The 24,025-nt window shown below is 31.5% G+C and overlaps 1 long non-coding RNA gene across 1 annotated transcript; it reads right to left on the reverse strand.

The window, feature by feature from the left end:
• Positions 1–9,090: 9,090 nt before the first annotated feature.
• Positions 9,091–23,890, reverse strand: LOC146535986 (uncharacterized). Its single transcript, XR_014878350.1, has 2 exons — positions 23,615–23,890; positions 9,091–11,142 (listed from the first exon to the last, which is right to left on the reverse strand). It is a non-coding gene; the product is annotated as an uncharacterized LOC146535986 (long non-coding RNA).
• Between the last annotated feature and the right edge of the window lie 135 nt (positions 23,891–24,025).

Raw genomic sequence — 24,025 nt, forward strand, 5'->3', positions numbered from 1 at the left:
GCGAAAGCTGTTACGGCGGAGCTATTTTTTATAAAATATTATCTATTTTTACAGTGATTCTACTTTAACTCAATAAGAAATATATTAAATATGTTTTGACACTAGAATTGCCTATTGTACTGCGGGATAAAGCGTGAAACCGATGAAAAACAATCAAATAGATACGCTCGAGCTTTATATGGGATTTCCTTAATTAATTATGATTTAAATAAAATTTACCTAGCTTTGCTTTGTAGCAACCCTAAAATATCGTGTCACTTACCAATTTGTCACTTTCAACATTCATCATACTTCAGTGACATTTAATCTATCATTTACATTTGCAAGTCATTAGATGTTCATTAAATTAAGCAATAAAAGCCTACTACTATATTGTACATTAAAATTTTGAGTATAAATAATAATACGCTCAGTTCCCAGTACTTTCGTAAGACTGACATTACTGACATATAACTTGACTGAATAAAAAATACTCTGGTTTTGATTTTTATTTATGTGTGATACATCAGAAGACAAATTAAACGAGTTATACTATTTGTAATGTTTTAAATTATTATTTTTAAAAATCCTTAGTGACATGATTAACACAAGCAAGCCTTAGGTTAGTTAGTTTAGCTGAACGTTATTAATGCTCCCCGTAACAGGGTAGGTAGAGGGATCTAGTGTTAACACATTCTGTATCAAGACTGTGTTGAGTGGCGGAACTCAACGCCACGCTTTACCTCGTCACCGGAGCGAGGCAATTTAAATATTAAATGGGTTCCCGTGGTTTTTTAATATACTTTAATTGCTATTCGGAACTACAATAACCGTTTTCGATCAGGTTTGTTTAGTTGAAAATATAAGGTGTATACAAATTATACATTTTAGTATTTACATAAATAAATTAAGTTAGGCAACGAGCAACGTATATCGAGGTCACCAATTAGATGGGTGTACAATTTTGTGGGGTACAAACTAAATCCTTTCTATCGATTTTACATTAAGCACAGTAATTACAACAGGCCAAACTATCAAAGTTTTCTGACAATAAAGTTTAAGATAGTTTTCAGTCTATTCCTAATGGATTGTTGAGGTCAGACCCCTTAGAAATATCTACTAGGTTTTAGAGAGCCTCGAAAAGTGCTATATTCATTATGTAAATAACAAAAATATAGATAAATTAATTTAAATTTTAAAGATATAAAATATTCATTATTAACTTTAAATAAATTAATTTAAAGATATTAAATAAATTAATTTAAAGATATTTTAAGAATAATGAGTATTTTAAGAAAACACCAAGTCCTGAATACAAGAATATATTAAAAGAAGAAATATGTATATATTTATGATTTGCCTTTATTTAGTTTTTCATTGAAATCGATGGTTTTATCTGTTAAAGATTAATATCTTAAAAAATATTATTTACATATATTATGTACAAATCCTAGAAGTATTATTTCAAATGAACAAACTTTATACATTAGTCTCCTCTAAAGCTTTATCTAAGCGCCTTATAAAAGTTATGCGCAAAATCATCTCTTCAGAATTTAAGCTTTAAAAAGCGTTTGGAGCCTACGTTTATACAAATCCGAGAAATATTTTCAATCGGTGAAACAAAATATGCTGGTCATCTTTAAATAAAAAAATCGGATAAATTAATAAATAAAACCTTTCTTGGTTCTAAGGTGAGTAGAAAGTATTATATAAAAATTAAAATGCTTGCCGTTAATATAAAAATGAAACATGGCCAAGACACAAGCTAGACTCAAGTTCTTTTTATTAAAAAATGCTCTTTAAATTTTAAATGAGGATTGAAGCTAAGAAATTAGGTTTGCTAATAAGAAAAAAGAAAATCTCAGATCTGCTCTCGTTGGATAACTTTTTAGGAAGAATTGAAAAATTTACAATGAAACTTTAAATGCCAAAGTGAAATCTTGAAGCATCTTTGTCGCAGGGATACAAAATGTAAACGCAACTGGTTGTAGGTTCGATGAAATATTTATTTAAAATTATATTTTCATTTGGTGTCTGACGTTGACCTCAACGAAAGTTGACTGACGTTGAAAGTGGGGAACAGAGAGTTTTAACACTAGTTTCCTCCTGCTGTGTGCGAGACCCACCGAGAGTTTGAATCACTTGATGTAAACTGAAAACTGAAATAACTGAGGGAAAAAAGCCTATTGGTTAATGGGTGCCCATAAACCAACATTTTAGCAAAATAAATGCTATTAGCATAGTGTAAAGTATAAAAGAAGATATCATATTTTTTCTCTTTAACACAAATTGAACTCAATGAAAAATACTGACTCTTTTAATAAAATTGAATATTTTTTCCTATGCATCAATATGTTACTTACGTTTACTTTTACCCTTATATTTGTGTATCAACCTGTCGTATCCTACATATTAAGTAATTTCAACACATTTCCTTCAATGTAAAAGGAAAATCCGGTATTGATGAGCAGCCAGACGAAGTCGCAGAAATCACAAACATACCAGTATCATTTATATTTGAAATATCGAAATTCGATAAATAAATTTGTGATTTGGAATAGTATGGCCTAGTTTGAAAGTCTTGCGTTTTAGCGAAATGGGTGAGAGTTCGATATCCACTTAGGAACCTAGTATTAAGGCACTCCGTTCCTATTAATACTATTCCGTTCCCCTCCTTTTCGCCGAATTCGCAAGGCAGTATATGATGATTGGCGTTTTGTTTATAAATTGTTTAAATATTTACATTAAATATATAATTTACTCGAGTGAGAATCGAACCCACAATCTGTCAGGCAGTAGTGCCCCTGCTACACGACTCCTGGCCATGGCCTCATTATATATGTGTGTTTGTATAATTTTGTAACATTCATGACGTTTCTTGTGTATCATATGACAAAACATAGCTTCAATTCAAAGACTTAGAATTTCCCAAAGCTATTTTAATCCGCTGACTCTGAAAAAAATATTATTTTTCTTTTATCTTTTGTTATCTCTTATTTTATTTTGCCTCCATAATTATACAAGCTTAGGAGTGTACTAAAAGTTTACTATTACGGAGTTGCGCATTTTGTTTGTGAAAACGTACAAAGAAAGTAATATTAAATCGACCCTAATATTTCTTTGTCCAGGACATTTGAACCCGATGACAGGGCGTCTCCTAAGTTTTGTCTCTATCAATGTTTTTGGGACTATAACTTTAGTTTATATTGGTTATATAAATTACAATAAATGTAAAACGGAAAATATTTTATTATATTCTAATGATTTCGTACTTAAATTTTGCAGTTTTTTTAGTTTCACGTGGCAACAGAAACCACAACCTTGAGCCTATTTCAATTTTATTAAAAGCATCAAATTAATGTAAAGATATTCCAATAACGCTTGGAAGTAGGCAATTTGTTTAGTTAAACGAACACAGGAATGCTCATTTACATTAACTTGAATTCTTTGTGTTTTGGGGTAAAATTAGATTAAATTAAAAGATGGAGTATCTTACAACGATCACAGGTTTTAGAAAAAAAAACGGAATTTCATAAGAACCTTATGGACCATACGTGGCGCAGGGGCACACGCGTGCGACTGTAAGCAAGATAGGTTGTGAATTCGATTCCCACTCGAGGATTAAATATTCTCTCCCTGCTCTGGTAACGAGGCAAGGTGCAGCGTTGTGTTCTGCCACTAACACGCGATGCCTGTAGAATTTATGGACACTTAATATGTGAATGTAAATAGGTTAAAAAAAAATAGTCAAAAAAATATGGATGAGGAAGCGAAGATATCAAATATTAATAATAAAAATCCCCATAGTACAAATATAAAGTAACTTTTTATAATAACATCATGTCACATACATTTTTAAAACGCAAACTTTAATAAAGGTCTAAATCTTTCCATTTCCATGTCTCGTATACGAGATCTGAGGTAGTGAAGCAAGATTGAAACTAGCACCGATGCATGCATATTGTACAAACAACTCCCCCCTACAGTGCGGTCGGTGTGTCGTGGCCGCCATGAAGTTAGGATTTCTGAACTTTATGCATTGCAAACTCACTCGGGAATCAAAATCAATAATCAATAATCAATAATCAATAATCAATAATCAATAATCAATAATCAATAATCAATAATCAATAATCAATAATCAATAATCAATAATCAATAATCAATAATCAATAATCAATAATCAATAATCAATAATCAAAAGAAATATTTTTAAAATCTAATCTACACAGCCATTTACAGATGAGTTAGAAAAAATCCTAACCTCAAATCTACACACCTATTTATAACTAACGTCATTGCGGCCACGACTCATGGGCCGTACTATGTATTATACAAACAAAACCACGTAATGCAATATACCAAAGCACACGACAGGTGTTCGTTTGAAAATTCGTAGATTTTCCCAGCTTTTTACATATTCCTTCTTCGTTGGTATAGCGTAATAGGAAAAAAGACTACATAGTGAAGCTTCGTATGCAGATTATACCTACTTTACTTTTATATATTTTGAATATGTTTTTAGAAACAACTGAAATTAGTAAGTTTTTTTTTAATTTTCAGCTTTAAATTGACAAACTGTTTTCGTTTGTATGTTTTCTCGCGGGTAATTAAATTGAACCGTCCAGTTAACTTTAACCCTTTAAAGATTGTTTTATAGCTGTTCCTAATACAAGATATATCCAGACCGTAGATCTCAATTTACTAAGCTAATGTATCTGAAGTGCTCTCCCGAGTACTTAGGATAGCGTTCAACATTAATGAAAGTTGCACGATTTAGTTTCATTAAGCTGACTTGTGGGACAGATACTATATTTTAATAGATATATGGACGGTATGAAAAAATGGACGTCTTTGGTTTTGTGAAATATGAGAAAGTTTGTATAATAGAAATTAGCAGACGCCATTTTGACGAATTTTAAACTTCCTTTCAGAGCAGTCGTGTCGCAGAGGCACAATCGTGCCACTGTAAATGGGACAGGTTGTGGGTTCCCACTCGGGAAAATGAAGTATTTAATATTTTATTTTCCTCGCTCTGGTAACAAGGCAAAACGCGGCGTTGAATTCCGCGACTCAACGCACAATGCTTCCAGAATTCGGTGGAAAGTAGAAAACAAAAATATCTTAATAAGAACGGAGTGTCTTAACCTTAGGTTCCCATGTGCCCTTTGCCCACCCTGCTATGTGCGGAATAGAGTGTGAAACTTAAAGCCGGACGTTGTGCCATTGCGCCACGACGCCTTTTTAAATAATATAGCAAAATAGTCGCCCTCAAACATTGCGTTTGTTTAAATCAATACTAATATTATAACGCTGGGAACCTTGTTTGGTTAGACCTGTCATAATATAAATATCAAGTAATAATTCAACTATAATTTCAAGGATATTGCTGCTAACTGCTTGTTAAATTGTTTTAAGTATGAATGAATGGTTGTATCGACTCTAAAATAGTTAAAAGTTTTATCAACTCTAAAAATAGTTAAAAGTTTTATCAAATCTAAAAATATATATGTAATATTAACTTACTGTCCAACTTAAGAAGAAACAATAAAAAACGCCTCTCTCGACCCTCCGTTAAAATTGACAACTTTTTCACATCACTAACTCCATTCACTTTCAAGGAAAAATTTCATCGTCACCAGCTAGGGACGTAATAAAAAGGAACAATTACAAAAGAACATTATTTTTATTGTTCTCGCTTATTCGCGCTCTACGTTACTCGGAAATATTTTAAAAATTTAGGTACCTACGGACAACAGCAAGTGCGGCCTTTATTTTCATAGGAAGCTCGCGGGCAAGACAAATACTTTATCTAAAGTGCAGGAACTTCCGCGCTTTTCATTTTTAAAAACCTGTCTTGGAGTGTTTTGTAATAAATATTTTTTGGCGTAATGAACGAACAAACGAAGTTAAGTAAAGTAAGTGCGTTATTATTAAATAATAAAATGGTAAAATTAAATACAAACGTACAGTATGTAGGGTGCTATACGAACGATGGAGCAAGGTAGTCTCGCTCGGAACGCCACAATAAAAAGAACAGAACAGAACAACAGTAGTCTATGACTAAATGTTTGGGAATTTGTGGTTTTTTTACTAGTCGACTTTTTAAAGAAAACAATACTTTTTTGAGTAACCGTTTTAATGGGAACGAAGCGTCTTAACATAAGCTAGCTAGTGAAGCTAGTTTTCAGGACAAAGATAAACATAACTGACGACAGTAAAAAAAATATTAAAAGACAATTTCCAAAAAGCACTTATTTCGTTACTCATTTATAAATTGTCGTTTGCTATATCATATTATATTACATTACCCCAACCCATCATCACACGAACTCTGTAGACCCTCGACCCAATCAAAGGTCATAAAAGGATAGAAAAGGAAGCAATTACCCACGTATATATGTCACAAAGGCCAAGGGATATACGTCGTCTTTTAGCTGTGCCTCGTGAACCCTGCTGCGGTTTCTTTAACTTAATCTGTCATTACTTACTTATTTTTTTATAGTATTTTTTTTATTCTATTGTTTGAAAATTCATGAAATATTGTATTTTAAAATCGTATATACAGTGGCAATTCATATATCGCAGAGAAATGGAATATTTAATATTTTCATTTTTTCATTCTGCCGTTGAGGCAAAAAGCGTGGCGTTAAGTTCCGCCACTCAACATACAATGCCTCCAGAATTCGGCATAAAATGGAAAGTCCAGTGTGTTAACACTAAAAAAAAACAGGAAATGAAAAAAATAATACAAACCAACTACCCTGAGATCCGACCTAATTAAGTAAATGTTTACAAATATCGATCTACTATTAGGTATTAATTACAACATGTTTCCTTAATATAATGAGGAGTTACAATTATTGCGGATATTTTTTTTATTAATTAAGAAAATATGGAACATTACATTTCAATAAACTCTCTCTCTCTCTCTCTTCGCCCTCTGCTTGTTTGATTAGACAACGCCGCCCGTATCCGTAGAAAGAACTATGGCGCCCATCTTTTTTGTACGAATATCTACGTTTTTGCAAAGTAAATGAAAACTATTCAACTAATAAAAACTATTAAAAAATATAAATAAAAAAAATTCGTTAGCAAGAACTTGTCCGTCTATGCTGATAGTTTTTAAGGCATTTAGGTCTGAAAGAATTGTTCTTATAATTATAATAAAGCGTAATCACTCACTCACGTCCCTAACTTAGTGTAATCAAAACTGAGGCAACTCCCACGGCCACAATTGTCTACATTTTATTAAACTATATAATATTAAACATTAAAGTATACTTACGTTTTGCATTAGAAAATAATTAAAAAATACTTTTTTATATTTTTGTTTTAATACAATGAACTTTTTGTAACACTGTAAATGATAACCGTGCATTGTCACTTTGTCACTATTTAAAAAAATGTCACTGTATTTAAAATTCATTTTTTGGCGAAACAATAACATAATTTTATACTTTTGGAGAGATTCCTCGTTAAATTCTATGAAATTTTCACTCCTGCCGCACAAAAAACACATCTTCATTTTTGTCAAGTAAAAACGTCTTTACTCCAAAACGAAAGGTAAGTAACTAAGTAATATGCTCAAAAACAACTCATTTGGCCATCTGCACTTTTATTGCATTTAGAAACAATCCATCTTCGAAAATAATTTTATTGCATTTAGTTTGCTTTGTATCGCGCCGCAAAATGTTTATCTATAGCAAAAAATAGCCAACTAATTGATATTTGCCGACTCTTGGTCATAAACCGTAAAAGCGTTTATTAGTCGGCATTACTGTCAGATTCTCTTCGAATTTATTTTGCTAACTTAGTTTTGTTTATTATATATATTTCTTTCCTTAGCAAATTATAAAAAATTGCGTGAGAAAAAAAAATTGCGGCAAGCGTTGTCAAATCAAACAAGTAGAGGACGAAGAGAGAGATAGAGCGAGAGTTCATTGAAATGTATTTTTCAATATAATTAATAAAAAAAAATATCCGCAATAATGGTCACCCTTCATTATATTAAGGGAACATGATGTATATGTATGTATATTAATAGTTTATAGTAGATCGATATTTGTAAACATTTACTTAATGAGATAATTTAGTTGTTTTAAAAGGGTTATTTAAACAAATATTATTATTTATAAAATATATTTTGCGAAGACTCAATATTATGGATTTCAATATTATTTTACTTGAAAAATAAGGATGATTTCATCTTTAAATAGTTTTCTGCGTGTACTTAATATGTTTAAAATTCATTTAACAGGTGAACAATTAGAATAAACATTGATTTTAAGATTGACCTTCTATTATATAATATTTTACTTTAAAACATAAGGCAGACCGCGCATATCATCGTCTATTCTCTTAGTCAAACGGAACCGGAATAAAATATTTCAAACGCTGGCAACCCCTGTTTGCGGCAGGAATTTTCCAGACAACCCTGTTTAATAGTGTTCAGAAAAAAATAAGCTTTAATTTGATATATAATTCATTAAAAAAACACATGAGTGCAAATTATTAACATTTAGTGACATCTTTAAACCAGGCAACCCTAGACTTGCGGCAGACTGAGAGCTGGCAACCCTTAATTTTCCAATTCCTTATGCGATTATCTTTCAAATGATGTGCGATTCATATAAAAACGTGTGGGTGCAATTTTCTCCAAAAACGAGTTACGAAAAAATGTATTAAAGGTGATTTAGGGCAGGATTCTTCCAGGCAACCCAGGTGTAATCTGTTCTACTAATCATGTATTATTCATTAATATAGGTTTAATTAAGAAAACTCGTATATGCAGGATTCAACGATCGGATCCAAGTCTAAACCTTCCACAATAATAAGTTAATATATTTCAAAGCAATTAAAACAATTACCAATTAGCAGGATGAATTTTCATTACTTATATCAGTAACAAATTGGCTGTCATGTCCAACGGTTATTTACGTGGTCGGTTCGTGATGCATCTAAGTTATTTATTTTAGTAAGAAATTATTTCAACTAGAACACTAGTAATAATAAGAAAATGTTTTAATTGAATAAATTTATTAAGGGTAAAGACTTATAAATAATCAGTAATTATCAGGTTATTTATATTTTTAGAATAAAATGTACATATTGAGCAATTTAGTTTATTAAATATAAAAAATATTTATTTACGGCTTTAACAGTTACTTGACAACAAAGGAACGGACATACATAGAATACATACACGCTAAAAACAAAATCTTCCTTCTGGGCGTAGAGTAGACGGGTAATAAAATAATAAACTTAACGAAATCCATAGAATATAAAAAACTCGAAGAAATACTACTAAAGCAGAAATTTATATTTATTTGTGTACTACCTATAAAAAAATATTTATTTTACATTTGTCTACTTCTTATGACACATCAGTCTAGCCTCTGCCTAGAGCGAAGTTATATATTACTCTTAGGCTCTCTTGTCTATGAGTGATGGAAATAAACGCCGCAAATTACCCAACTAGGCCGGAGAAACAGAAAAAAGCATTTTAATATTTATATACAAACCCAAGTGAGAATCGAATCCACAATTAATCACATACAAAAACTTATCAACTAATTTACTAAAGTGTCAACATTCAGCACTTATTTCTACTTTATATTCATAAAGTATATAAATAGCTGTGACGACATCATTTTAACAAACTAAGCCAAGATCAGCTTCCTTAGTAAATAAGGAAAATGAATACAATAAAATTTTCATAGAACCTTATGATGTTATAAAAACGTTAGCAATACAAAGAGTTTTTAATGAATGTTGTATAGCAAAGGCCTTCTTCTCATCTTTTCTTACAAATAAAATGAGGCATAAAACGACTTACATTAAAAACGAGAACTAAGAATCATGTTTATTATAATAAATATAGTAAAGAAAATTTATTATTTATATTCTATTTATACAATTATTATTTTTTAGGTTACAATTTTTATTACTAATATTAGGTTAGTTTAGCAAGAACATTATTGTGCACATAGCAGTGTAGACAGAGGGAACCTGGGGACTTAGTGCTATGATACTCTGTTCCCATTAAGGCAAATTCCATTCCCCACTTTCCGCCGAATTCTGGAGGTATCGCGTGTTCAGTAGCGGAACTTAACGCCGCGCTTGGCATTGTTGCCAAGCCGAAGAAATTAAAATATTAAATGTTTAATTTCCTTGAGTGGGCGCGTTTACAGTCACATGCTTCCCCTACGCTAGGACTGACCTCAAAGCTGGACTAGTATAAATATATAGTAGTACAATATCAATAAAAAACAAAGAAAATCAGTAACAGATATAACAAAAAAAAACAAAAATAGAAAACAAAAACAACATAAAAAAGAGCATAGATATCCCACAAAATCGATTTCAATCAAGTCCTTTAAGTATCTTCTCATCATGTCATATCGTGTAGATCAAAGACGGCCCTTAACTCCGGTAACCTAGCTTTATGATGTCTCAATACTCATACAGCTAGAAAACCAAAGATAATTAGCCTGTCTGTAGACGAGTCGCTGATAATTTTCTTTTTTACTATAATATTCTTCTTTGCTTGTTAATTTTCATTGAATCTTGATTTTCTTTGATATCTTGATAGTTGTTATCCTCGTTACAAAAAATCTTCTTGTTATCCTAATTTTAGGTTAACTTACTTAGACATAATAAATATATTTTACGATTTTTTTATACAAAGAAACAAAACCATACAAATATTTGTTAGAGTAGTATCTATGGTTATAGATCTTGTGCTGTCAAATATTTGCCAACTACACTGCGATGGCGTCAAATAAATATTGTTTTTTTTTTCAGCTTCACTTTTTATCCCAAATATCCCGCAGAAATGCAGAGAGGAGCTAGTACCACACACACTCTATTCTCCGCTTGAAAGGCGTTTCGTGTTGCCAGAACAAGGAAACGAAAATAACTAGCTGCCCGTGTTGATATTAGCCCTACCTTCGTCAGACTCGCGCCACTAAGCTAGGATGTTCTTGACAGAACGGTCAAATCGATAATATTATCAAAGGAAATGCAAAAATACGATAGAATTGCTGTAATAAAATAATATTATAATAAAATATATTTAATAAAATATAATTTTTAATTTAAAAATCCGTACTAATTTCTGCCATGTTTTTTCAACTCCAACGACCGGTCCTCGGCGACATCCTGGAATTGAGATAAAAATAATATTAGTACGTGGGAAAACATTATATGAAATGATTTTCTAATTAATTAATTACATAGTTATATTAAATTACTAAGAACGTCTAAAATTTATTATATAATACGGTTGTAAACAATCTATATCTATAATTTACAGCTTAACAGTTTGTTTAGCTAGTGGCGCTAATCTCAAGAACTACTGATTTAAATTAATAAATTATTTCTGTGTCAAGAAAGTAAAAATCCCAAATATCTAAGAAGACTAATTTAAATTACACAAATGGTTTTTAGCTGATACAGCGGGTTCCTGTGCTCAGTACTACCATATACAAATATTTATTAACTTTATATCGAATATTTATCTAAAAATACATAAAAATATAACCTTTTAACTCTCTTAATATCACTCCAAAATACACTGACAAAAAAACCTATATTTAATTACTAAATTTCAAAAGTAAATTTTAATGCGAAATCATTTTTAAACTGCGAATTAAGGAGTCGAAGTTAACGGAGCTTTCAATTCCAATTAACTTTTTATCTTTAATTAAATAAGTAATGGCCATTCAGTGTAAATCGATCTTTGAAAATACATTTTTAAAGGTTTAAATATAACGAGGTAAGTTCAAGCGTTGAATACAAAATCGACTTACTGAAGTTAACGCAATTTTGATTGCGATTGGCTGATCCATAAATAATATGCTAGTAAAAATTTAAATATTCAATCTTAGTTACAATCGTAAGCACGATGGTTGTAGGTTCAGTTCCCAATATTATTTTTATTTCTACGCTTTAGTAAATAAAGCGCGGTGTTAAATTCCGCCATGTAATCTGCAATGTCTTAAAAATTAGACAGAGATTGTTCCCTAAAACAATACTATTACTTAAATCAAATACAATTTTCTTAATAATATTCAAATAATACTGAAAAGTACATTCAGTATAGAATATTTGCTTATTAAAAAGGTAAAGAAATAAGTCAACTAAGAATGACGCAAATACTGTATAAAACCATTGAGCCCGAGGTGTAAATTTATTAAGTAAAGATTCGTCAGCTACAAAAATCGTCTCTCGTTCTCGGAACAGCTATTGTTAGATTATTTAATTTAGACATTTATTTTTGTAGGTGTGAGTATGGAAGTGCGAACTAGGTAAACTTAGTATAGGAAAACAGTTATTAGTTTTAAAAGCTAAAACTGATTTCAGCAGTTCTCTTTGCTCACAAGGGAAGTTAAAATCTGTTAAAATGTGTAAAAGGGAAATTAGGTTCTGCCACTCAACACGCAATGCCTCCATAATTCGGTAAAAAATGGGGAACGGAGTGTCCTAATACTAGGTTCCCTCCGCCGCCGCACATAGCAGGGTGCTGTGTGCTGTGTGAAGCTGATTCTATTTTTTATTTGAATTTAGCATCAAACCAAAAAACGTAAAATTTATTTCAAAAAGGCACATTTATACAAAAATTTGCTATATTAATCGTAGCACGACTTAATATACACTATAGCAAGCCTTCAAAATAAATAACATAATATATCAAATAGTATAAGATTTTTTTAAAACGAACCAGTAGTTTGCGAGATAAGTGCGATCAACCAGACAAAATTTATAACTTTAAAATATACCTACGTACAGTAATAATATTGAGTATTGACAATATAAATGACTACAACCGGTAAAAGGCAATTTGGACAAGGCAACGACCATTCTCGGCCTTGTAGTGTGTTTGGTTACTTGTTGTATGAATAGACTTAGTTGATTTGCACTTGACTTCAAAAACAATTGTAAAACTTCACACACACGTAATGTGTACAAGGTAAATACTTAGAAGGTGGTACCTAGGCTTGAAGTATTTTTTTTTCTTCACGCCGTATCCCGCATCTGCGGGATAGGCAGAGGAAGCGTAGTGTTAAGACTCCACATTGCTTCCAAACATCGAATTCTGGAAGCTATGCGTGTGGAATGGCGGAAATCATCGCCGCGGTTAGCGTTGGCAGCAGAGGAGAAAAATGAAAATATTTTATTTTCCTGAATGAGAATTGAACCCACAACCTGTCGCGTTTACTGTTACACGCTTGTACGCCAAGACTGGCCTCAAAGTATATTTAGAGTGAAAATATATTTGAAGTGCAATATTACTGATACCGGCAAACTATGTAGAATGAGTGGTATGGCTTTAAGGGTTCCATACCTCAAAATAAAAGTCAAAAGCCAATGGTGGTACAGAACGGAAGTCTCCTAATGGCGACCGAGTGTCTTAACACTAAGTGCCCTCTGCGTAACCTGCTGTGTGCGGGATAGAGCGTGTATCTATAAAAAAACTTATTTATCATTTATAACCAACGGTTGCAAATTCAGCTCATATCACAATCAAATACAAATATCATCACACTAAATTTAAATAAACCTTTTAGTTTATCAGACAATTTCTCATGTATTTACACGCTTGTTCGTGCAAACAGTACATGTATGTCTTTTTATGGTAACCTCACGATATAACCTTATGGAGCAAATCCATGACATTTATATGAAACTTAATTGAGAATATATTAATTATTAGATACAAATTACTCGAGAATTGGAAAATATTTGAATTGGATTGAATTAATTTTGTTTAAGTAAAGAATTATCGAACCTAGAACCATTGCGTTCAGTTTACTTCGGTGATTGAAACGTCTTAACACATTTACGATTATCTTTTTATTGATTAGGAAGTGGGAAACTTGAGAATGCTATAATGGGAAGGCAGGATCTTAACACGGCAAGGTTCCCAGGTTCCCTCTGCCTACCTTATTAGGTAAATAGAAATAACTCATTTCCCTGCATATGGATTTGCAAAAATAGAATTTACAGTATGGCGATGTCGTATACTAATAACGATACGAATAAGCTCTAAATGTAGACGTACAACAATTTGGACATTAATTTAAGTTTAACGACAAATAAATAGCTTATAAAGTGTACGTTCATCACGTCCCCACAAGGCAATTCCGATGAGGGACAAAAACACTTATTCAAACCACGCACCTATGAATACCAATAGCGGAGCGTCCACTATCGAATTTAAATTATGCCCATACAACGCTGTCACAACCTTGAGACAAAAAATGTATGGCGACCTTCAGACTTTTTAACGGTCTTTTCAATTTGAAAATCTTAAAGCAAGACAATAAGTTTTTAGAATATAAACCAGATATAAAGAAGTCTTTATATTATAAAAAAATATCGTTGTTCTAAAATGGCGGTTAGATAAGGGTTCATAGCTTGTCTGTATTCTAATATGTTATGTATATTTTTCTAAATAATTATTAACATTTATTACATTTTTAATTTAAAAAGATAATCAATAACCAAACAATAAAATTAACAGCTCATAAAAATTTTATATGAATCGCTTTTATAAAATGATTGCCTCAAGCGAGCACTGAACCCAAGGTATCTCACAATAACAAATGATTTATATAAATATACATATTTTAGTATAAAAATATCCATATCCGTCCCGTCTACAATATATCCATATAATGCACATAGAAATTGAAGGACAAAGTGCGTAACCACCAACGTCCCACCGTTCGTGACATCCTGTTAAATTCTAATTTCTGGAACGCTTGAATATTGATTCACACTTGACTCATAAGCTGTTTGCGATCGAAATATATTACTGTGAATATATATATTTTTTAATATTATACAAAAGTAGGATAAAAATAAAGAAATTTTGTTTATAAAATCACATGCCAAAAATGTAGTCGTTGTATATATTCGTTAATAATTATTACTTTTGTTAGTCGTCATTTATTAAGAATACTACTGATACAACTTACAAATCAATTTTTATTTGGACACAGCTCTATTGGTTGTGTGTGCTTGGACTAGAAGCGGCCATAAATAAATATAATAATTTGTAATATTGTCTTAAGCGGTGCTTTGATAATATTAAAATAGGCAGAGAGAGCCTTTTGAGTTGAGACACTCCGCTCTCCACTTTCTGCCAATTTCTGGAGGCAATGTGTGCCGAGTGGCGAAACTCAACGCCGCGCTTTTTGCCTCGACACCAGAATGAAGATATTAAAATATAAAATATTTCATTACCTCGTGTAGGGATCGAACCGAAAACCAGTCGTCTTTACGGTCACACACTTCATCATCATGTTATCACGGCCTCATCATCGACCAATTTAGGAAAAAATTAAAAGACACTCGTCTCAACAAATCCGTACGAAATAACTATTACAAGTATAAGTAAAACCGTTAAGAAATATAACTAAAGCACCAATTTCTCCATCCTGCATGATGCAATGACAATAATTGGTCAATTCGACTACGCAATATAAATTTAATACGAGCGCAGACATGGCCATTTAAAGGCAGTGTAATTGATGTGGAAATACGGTAATAGCTTATACTATACGGAACCTGTTTGCCAGTGCCTTTAACTTAAGGCGCCACGATAGTGCTATGGATAAAAGGAATCTAAGATTGGTCACCGAAATTTTCGTTCTAAGTGATAAAAACTGATAAAAACAACTCATTTTTCACTTAAAAATACTTTATATATGAATCTATATAAAGTGAGTACATGATGAGAATATATATGGCAAACGTCTGAGCTTTACTCAACAATCGATAAAGGCTAAAATTGTTTTATGATGGTACTATAACTCAAATCATTATAGTTGTTTGAATAATGACGGAAATTACAGCCCTTGAATTATGTTTTAAAGAGATTTTAATGGTCACCTGGTGAACTTAAATTCTTGTTAATATTTTAACACAATTTTTTGTAGCAAATGAGCTCAATAAGGTTTTTTTTAATAATTGCAATCTGCAATGTTTCGAATTAAAGCGGAAAGTGGGAAATAGTATCTCTGTCTACCCTCCATTTTTGACAAAATTCAATTCATGAAAGATGTAGGACCCAGAACGCTATTCCATGCATATTTATGTTTGTGGCAGTTTTGGCGGCCGACCATATATTAAATAATTCCCCCTAGTGGACAGCGAGTCACACACTTGTGCCACAACAGCATCCAGTCTACTGGAAATTAAGTATTATGATCAAGTTTAGAAAAATAAAGATAGACTCAGATAACAAAAAGCCTTACACCAAAACTAAACTTTTATATAAATAAGATATATTTTAGGTTCTAAATTGCTAAATGGATACAACTTATATTGCTTTCGTCGCAAAAGAAAATCCCTTTGTCGTCGTCTACCGATAACAGATTTATCTCGAAACTTTGCAAAGGACCTTATCGCGTCACCCGTTCTTTTGTTTCTTCATTTTATTATTAGTATCGAAAATAAATGGTAAGTTAAGATTTTGTAGATATTTTTACAGAAAATTATGTATGTCAATTTTCGAAAAATATCAGTCTTTTGGAAGCATACTATAATTTCTTTATTAATTCCTTCCCTTGTATAGAAGACATAAAATAAAGAAGACGTAAATCAGTGAACTAAAAAACGAACACAGGTGAAACTTCGGTTGACCTTCGAGAACACATTATTGATGATAGTGGAGGAAGGTCATGACGTAGAAAACAATGTTTATACACATACGAGTACATGACAGTGCACGAGGCGAGGCATACGTAGAGACCATAGTGTATGGCACTTCATTCTCTCAATCTACCCTTCTTGATAAAGCGGGAAGGTAAAAAAATATCTAAATTCACTAAAAACCTACGTCTACGTTAAATTGAACCAAAAAAAGACTAATTTAGTTACTTTATATTCTAAAAGCGATTGTTTATAAACGTTTCGTTGCTCTTATATAATCGCATCACGTAGTTCATTCAAATTTCAGAAGCGCATTTGAATTCCCGATATTAGGATTCACATGGACTTTTAACTGTTTGACGTTACATATTTATATTTATATGGAACAGCTGTTGTGGCTATTTTATTGATAATGAATCGTAGCTCGCACTATAAATCGATTCGTAGACAATCTTTTGTAGGCATTTAGGGAAATATTCTACCAATTATTTTGGATGGTAAATTTCCCTAGAGCTTAATAAATATATATATGATTGGGTTAGTACAATCACTGAACACCCTTACGGTTGAAAGTTCGAATATAGCACAAGCATGCTACAACTGCTACTTTATGCGCAACGTTGTGGGTTCGATTCCCAATCGACGAAAAAATAATTTATTTATAATCATTCCGGCCGCGTTGACAGCCAGATGCCACACCATAAAAATAAAGCGACTTAACAAGATTTATTTTAACTCGATAGAAAAACAAGAATATAATAAAGAAACGCTTTGTCGCATAAGTCTATTTGTACTTGTTTTTATCGATTTTAGAACAGTTGTAGTATAGATCACCCAATTAGCGATATTCGCAAACAATCTCGAATACAAGTGGATTCGTGGGAAATAACAAATCGATAATTATAATAATAATCGATCAATTATTCATTGACGGCTTCATAATTATTCTCTTCATTCATATGCGTGTTGTGTTAATAACTAGCGCCATCGCCTTACCGGGTTCGGAACGTAACAACATAATTGTTTGCCCTTAATGGTTTATAAGCGGTAACACTAATAACGAAATATCTATCTATCTTTATTTTTCAATATAAAGATCTATATTTATTTTTCAATATAAAGATCTATATATTTTTTTCTATCTGTACCAGGCTTTTGTATCAGCGAGGATTTAAAATAAAACCCAAAAATACATATTTTCTTGCCTATTTTGTTGGTATTAGGTACATACGAGTACATATGTTTCTTAAAACGGAGATAAATATTAGAAGAGGAAAATCAAACTTAATTAACTAGTATTTATCACGCAAAGGAAATACATATGTAGAGTCCAATTAAATTAATATCCACAAAAAAATAACGATTAGAATTCAACCGTCAGCGCTACAATTATACTTATACAAATTAAATAAATGAATTAAAACATCAATGTGACGTTAACAAATATGGATATGGCATGTAATTGTAGACATCTCTTTTTATAATGGTATTCACAGGTGTATAGCCGCCGAGCGGAAACGCCACCGCCAGTTGAATGAAGACAAGTATCAATCGACGTATTTTAGTTGTTTCGCGAGTTTTTTGTGAGGCTTAGCAGGTATTTTTTTCCGTTGAAGCCTTTAAAATGCTATGTTTGCTAATAATTTAGCCTGAATTTGTTGAGATGTTTTAGCTGGTTAGTTGTAGATATTTTTTCTCTTGGATTCCTACAGAATGTGGATTTTCAACATCAAGTCAACATTTTATAATTTTAATACTTATCACGGTAATTTTTATACTATATTTTAGGTTATACATACACAAATTTATTTTAAAAACGTTTTTCAATATTTTGCAAAAACAAAAATCCATACCAAACCACAATGGACACTAACAATCTCAAACAATCATGCAAATTTCATACATAAGATAAAAGAAAAGAAAGATTTACCCACGTCTCGCCGGGCAGATGTTATACGAGTACAACCTATCTTTCACACAAAGAACGATTTGAATGCTACAGGTGACTGAATAACTTCCAAGAGCTCCGTTAGAAGCCAGCCTTTCCCCCATATTTGTACTCTAAAAACAGGTACTGTAAGGCATTTTTGGGTCGACTAAAAGATAATTTGGGTCTCAAAATATAGTGGTATTTATTGTACAGGTGTGTATACCTGCTTCAGTATGTTGCCGGTTACCTGCGGTCCGGTTGGGATTGAAAATAAAACTTTTTTTGGTATTGGTTGACCATTGTCAACTTTTGAATTACGAAGAAAAATTTAGATAAGGCTTTTGAGTTCTTTAGTGTATCGTCTTGTTTGAAATGATAAAAGTATTAATTATTATTAACAAAGAAGATTCTTCTTCAAGTCTCAGCAGGTAATATAACTATGTATATCCAAATAAAAATCGTTAGAATTAAAACAAGAAGTAGATATTTCATAGTTTATATATATGTACATAAATTAAAATAAATCTGAACGTTTCAAATATTCTAAATTAAATGCTTACAAAATTGGCAATTAATGATTCTTCGAATGTAGAACGCTCTCACATTTACACAGAAAATGTAATGTAATTTACCTTATTTGGCGTCGCTAGAGCTATAAACGACCACTATTTTACTACTTAGAAACAAAAGACGTCATTTAAAAATTTAGAAGTTTCCATAATAAATGTTTCAAGTGGTTATAAAAGTATTGTATCCAGTTTCGCCTCAGAATATTAATTGTACCTTCTTTTTATGGTGTATTTTAAGTAATAATTATATATATTTTTATGTAAACATCTATTCTAATATTATAGAGCTGAAAAGTGAATTTGGTTAAACCCGCTAATCTCAGGAACTGTTAGCTAAATTATTTTTATGTTGAATACCCAAACTCAGTAATAAAAGCTACTTTAAAAATTTACTTTATCCCACTTATCGTCGTTAAATAAGAAATAAACAAGTACCTATATGAACTAAAATTAACTAAATTACAAAGTTTACAACCTTAAAGCTTGAAAAATCAAAATCAAACTAAACGCAAACTATTTATGACAGACACATTATAATCCCTTTGTTGTACAGACAATTAAACTGAAAAGTCATTCCCCACTCGATCTTTAAATTTTTTGAGGGTGCCATAAAATTTTACGCGCAGGTAGTTAAGGAAGACTGTATAATTATTATTGTTATTACACTCGAACAATACTGCTGACCGACAGGTATAGATAGTTGCTTTTGTTATATTTGAGGCTGCTAGAACTGAAATGGTCACTACCAAGTATTTTTAACAGGTATATAGGCAAGGTAATTTATACAAATATACTTTAAAATGATTTGTTTATAAGCAATTTCTTAAATTTCTACAAAAAATCTATAAATAAAGTAAAATTCTACTCATTAATAGAACATTTTGTAAATCACCCGTTATGAAAGTTGCATTTATATCGTTAATTCTAACTTCATCAGTATTCTGTGAGAGTATGTGATACACTAAGTTATAATATAATTTTAGAATGCTTAACGATATATTTTAAAACTTGAAAAATGCATCACGAACCAAATAAACGCTTTGTAAGCGATTTTATATTTTATTACAGTACTTTAGAAGTGGATTTTAATGAAACCTCAAACATACAATAAGAAGACCTACAAAAATGATTTTATATAAAAAAATATAAAAAGCACATTCTTTCTGCACTAGATATATTTTTTCCAAAAAGGTCTCTATTACAATGGCTATAAGGGTTAATAATTTGTTTGGAGGAGCGTGCGAACCAGTGTAGATTTACCCGACGATACGGCTTCAGACGGGCGTCGTCCCGCGATCGTGATCATACTTCTAATGCACTATTACAAACTTTGTTGTAGGGTGTCTATGCAGTATATAGTTTTCGTGTATTTTCTTACTTAAGTCTAATATTTAGTGATGTAAAATTTGAAAGAAATCAGTTATGAATAACTTCTAAATTCTAAAATACTATTTTTATTTTGTGTGCTTTTGTTATAAGTTATTGCTGTATTAAATACAATCATTCCTAAAGAATATAGCCTCAATTTTAAACATACCAAATACAGATTAATAAATTTACCTAAATAAAAGTAAATAATTAAGCATTAAATACTACAATTCAATTTAAATTCATCAAATGAAATTCAGTTCCAGGAAAATGTTTTTTCCACCTACAACTAGACTCGTAAAAACAGTTCTTAATTGTATATTGTATACACCTATAATATATATATATATTTTAATACGTACATATATGCGTAATAAGATACTATAATAACATATTTATAACGACTAAACTCATCAACTTTTTGGCGGTAATTAACTTAAAGAAATATGGTTCTATAATAATTCATTCGTACATAAATAAATATCTATAAGATTTTATTTTAAGAACCTTTGGTGCGCCACGTTTACCGAAGCATTTCTAATTTAATTTTGACATACAATTAGTTAGACGAGCGATGCACGTTTCGTTCGCGTACGTTCTGTTTCACACGAGAAATTCACGGCCACTGACCATGTAAATGGGGTAACAAATGACTAATTCTTAAGTTACCAATGAAAATAAAGCTAATACTTAAAATGTTATTTCAACATAGCTATTATAAGATTTTTAATCTAATGGACAAAGCTTGTGTGTATTTTAATTTTCTAACTAAAATATAATTTATATTCTGATCATTGTTTTTTTTGTATTATATAAATTAATGAAATAATCATTTGTTATTTATATTACAAAAAAACAAAATAACAAATAACACTTACAGTAACTATTAAAGTTTTTTTGACTTAGGTAAAAATTATACTGTTGATTTATAATATTCTTAATTATTTCAATTTCTGAGTTAAGTTATCCTTAGAAAGGTTGTTTAAATTTGTTAAAAATATACAAAAATATATAGGCAAAGTAGTAAATATAAAAATATATCCACCCAAAAATCATAGTCACTGCACAAATTAGATTTTTCCAGGTATATTCTTTAAGGTGGTTTCACACGAACACCCACACATTTACGGTCAGTGAATATGTAAATACACGAACTCCTATAGGAACAATGCGTAACGGACTTACGAAATCACTATCTACATCTTGAAAAATGTATACACCTTATATTATAATGGATATAAAAGCTAGAAATATGTATTGCTTTAAAACTATGAAAAGCAAAGGAAGTAATCTCCCGCCTTTTTAAATAGCGCCAAGTTTTATGCCAATTGAACTATACATTCACATCCGTTCACGACAATTTTTTTTTGCCAGATATTAGGTTTAATTATAAAATATAAATTTCACAAACGAAATATATTCCTGTCGTATTATAATATAATCCACCTCTTCATAGTCATTAAAAATCTTCTAAATTAGTTATACTTCACAACATAAAATACCAAAGAAGTCGATTAAAGCATAAAACTAAGAAATAAGACAAAGATAAGCAAACTTTAAGTGTTATAGATATTTTTAGAAGAACTTGTGATACTAGTGCTGGGAAAGGAATGCGGGGACATAGCCAAGACAAAGTTGGCGAACGTTAAACATTCCTTATTAAATACAAATACTCGTACATTGTATCTTGTTGGCCAAAACTTAGATCTGTATATTACCCTATATATTCATGACATTTCAGCATAATGGATAATATATAATAGAGGTAAGTGATTTTTTAGTTTTTTTATTAAGTTAAAACTACTTAAATTATATATTTTTTTCTTTTACTGTATTTTTAAACAATAATCAAATTAACAATAAGAGGCTTTTTGAAATTAAATCTATTAATAACAAACTCCGATGGAATGCTATAACTAATTTATCTTCAGCTAATCTTTCAGTCTACAGCCACCAGTAATTATATTAAAATCATTCACAATTATATATGTAAATTCTATTCAAACGCGTCTCACCCCCTCTCACTATAAAAGACATCAACGCGCTCGATGAATTCCAGAATAATTAACTACTGTGCATTATCTTCACGCTTGCTGCTTTTTTGCCAGACATATAATATAAAGTGTAATAGTAAAACCAATTTTTAATTATATTTTAAATTGAAGTATTCAATCTCTAGTCTCTTCGAAATTTAAATATGAATTCATTATTATATTCGTTTTATATTTATCTATTCTAAAGCGCTTAGTGTTCGTTAAATATATATTAATGTTCGAAATATACATTTCAGAACAATAATTTCCAAATAAAAGTACCTAATTAAGCTAACTGTATCGACAATTAGCTTGGTTTACAATAAACCTGTCATACAAAGAACATATATACTATAATATTGTACAATAGTAGCTTTATCCATCATTTTCTCATTTCGTGCGATATTTCAAAACGACGAGAAAATCGGCTAATGACACTTAACGACGGAATTTCTCAACTTATTCATTAAGCTGTCCGGCAACAGTGACTTTCTAATAACTAGCGCTTGGTTATATAGACAGTGCCTAATAGTATACGAGTACATACTGTGTAACAGATATTTCTGGTATAAAATAAACTTGTGAAATAAGTATAAAATAAGTTCTAATATAAAAAAGAAATAAACTAAGACTGAAACAGTTACTTTCGAAACACATAACAATTTATCGTACGTAATTATAACATTATGGAGAATTAAGAAATGCTTACCCTCCAAAAAATCTATATTGACATTTAACCGTAACTATTATTTTTTGTGTAAATACCGCACAATTGAAAACAATACGGTACACGCTAAAAATATGAACAAAGAATCTATTATGAAAGAGAATGACACTAAAGGATTTTTCCATGCGTCATAAGATTTTGGCGTAGCGCGAGAGTTCGCGGCGGTCAAGGCCTGCGTGGGCTAGACACAACCCGGATGCTTATAAAACTCGACGTACATTTACATTAGGTATATGCAAATCTCATGTGTAAATCTTACAAAGACGTCTATAACGCGTATACTCAAGTAAATTAATGTAATAATATTCCAAAAATTATAATGTATTGCGTTCAAATAAAAACTCACCTGCGCAGAAATCGCCGTATCCGTCGATTGATCTCGTGCAAACTTAAGTAGCCGCACGGTTAGAACATGGCGACCTGAGGGTACCTCGCGACGTACCGGACACCCGAACTGCACGTTGTGAAATGATACCCTACACCCTGCCGTAACCAAAATCCCCTCGAGTTCGGCGAAATTGAAACGTGAAATGCACAGGATCGAGATCAATGCTTGGTTATGGCAGAGGTGCGCAGGCGCCGCCGGCCGGAGCCGTGCGACGCGTGTAGCGCGAGCGCGGCAGTGCGCGGGCGACTAAACGCCTCCCGCCCCGTACCCCGCCACTCGCACCCGCACCCCCTCGCCCCTCCCCACCACCCGCGCCCGCCCGCCGCCGGCCACTTCACACGATGACCACCTCGAAATCCACGATGACCA

The sequence above is a fragment of the Heliconius melpomene genome, chromosome 10 (genome assembly GCF_056956725.1).
Source record: "Heliconius melpomene rosina isolate 202511_hmr_F chromosome 10, ASM5695672v1, whole genome shotgun sequence".
NCBI classification, from domain to species: Eukaryota; Metazoa; Arthropoda; class Insecta; order Lepidoptera; family Nymphalidae; genus Heliconius; species Heliconius melpomene.